A 1,902-nucleotide genomic window follows, 5' to 3' on the forward strand; every position below is an offset into this window, starting at 1 on the left:
GTATTGGGATCCATGTCTGGTATTGGGATCCATGTCTGGTATTATGATCTATGTCTGGTATTCATGTCTGGTATTGGGATCCATGTCTGGTATTGGGATCCATGTCTGGTATTGGGATCCATGTCTGGTATTGGGATCCATGTCTGGTATTCATGTCTGGTATTGGGATCCATGTCTGGTATTAGGATCCATGTCTGGTATTAGGATCCATGTCTGGTATTGGGATCCACGTCTGGTATTGGGATCCATGTCTGGTATTATGATCCATGTCTGGTATTCATGTCTGGTATTGGGATCCATGTCTGGTATTCATGTCTGGTATTGGGATCCATGTCTGGTATTCATGTCTGGTATAGGGATCCATGTCTGGTATTGGGATCCATGTCTGGTATTCATGTCTGGTATTGGGATCCATGTCTGGTATTCATGTCTGGTATTGGGATCCATGTCTGGTATTCATGTCTGGTATTGGGATCCATGTCTGGTATTCATGTCTGGCATAGGGATCCATGTCTGGTATTGGGATCCATGTCTGGTTTTGGGATCCATGTCTGGTATTAGGATCCATGTCTGGTATTGGGATCCATGTCTGGTATTGGGAGCCATGTCTGGTATTAGGATCCATGTCTGGTATTAGGATCCATGTCTGGTATTGGGATCCATGTCTGGTATTGGGATCCATGTCTGGTATTGGGAGCCATGTCTGGTATTAGGATCCATGTCTGGTATTAGGATCCATGTCTGGTATTGGGATCCATGTCTGGTATTGGGATCCATGTCTGGTATTGGGATCCATGTCTGGTATTAGGATCCATGTCTGGTATTAGGATCCATGTCTGGTATTGAGATCCATGTCTGGTATTGGGATCCATGTCTGGTATTCATGTCTGGTATTGGGATCCATGTCTGGTATTCATGTCTGGTATTGGGATCCATGTCTGGTATTCATGTCTGGTATTGGGATCCATGTCTGGTATTCATGTCTGGTATTGGGATTCATGTCTGGTATTGGGATCCATGTCTGGTATTGGGATCCATGTCTGGTATTCATGTCTAGTATTTGGATCCATGTCTGGTATTGGGATCCATGTCTGGTATTGGGATCCATGTCTGGTATTCATGTCTGGTATTGGGATCCATGTCTGGTATTCATGTCTGGTATTGGGATCCATGTCTGGAATTCATGTCTGGTATTGGGATCCATGTCTGGTATTGGGATCCATGTCTGGTATTGGGATCCATGTCTGGTATTAGGATCCATGTCTGGTATTAGGATCCATGTCTGGTATTGGGATCAATGTCTGGTATTGGGATCCATGTCTGGTATTAGGATCCATGTCTGGTATTAGGATCCATGTCTGGTATTAGGATCCATGTCTGGTATTGGGATCCATGTCTGGTATCCATGTCTGGTATTGGGATCCATGTCTGGTATTCATGTCTGGTATTGGGATCCATGTCTGGTATTGGGATCCATGTCTGGTATTAGGATCCATGTCTGGTATTAGGATCCATGTCTGGTATTGGGATCCATGTCTGGTATCCATGTCTGGTATTGGGATCCATGTCTGGTATTGGGATCCATGTCTGGTATCCATGTCTGGTATTGGGATCCATGTCTGGTATTGGGATCCATGTCTGGTATTCATGTCTCGTATTGGGATCCGTGTCTGGTATTCATGTCTGGTATTGGGATCCATGTCTGGTATCCATGTCTGGTATTGGGATCCATGTCTGGTATTGGGATTCATGTCTGGTATCCATGTCTGGTATTGGGATCCATGTCTGGTATTGGGATCCATGTCTGGTATTCATGTCTGGTATTGGGATCCATGTCTGGTATTCATGTCTGGTATTGGGATCCATGTCTGGTATCCATGTCTGGTATTAGGATCCATGTCT

The sequence above is a fragment of the Salvelinus fontinalis genome, unplaced genomic scaffold (assembly GCF_029448725.1).
Source record: "Salvelinus fontinalis isolate EN_2023a unplaced genomic scaffold, ASM2944872v1 scaffold_0047, whole genome shotgun sequence".
Classification (NCBI taxonomy): domain Eukaryota; kingdom Metazoa; phylum Chordata; class Actinopteri; order Salmoniformes; family Salmonidae; genus Salvelinus; species Salvelinus fontinalis.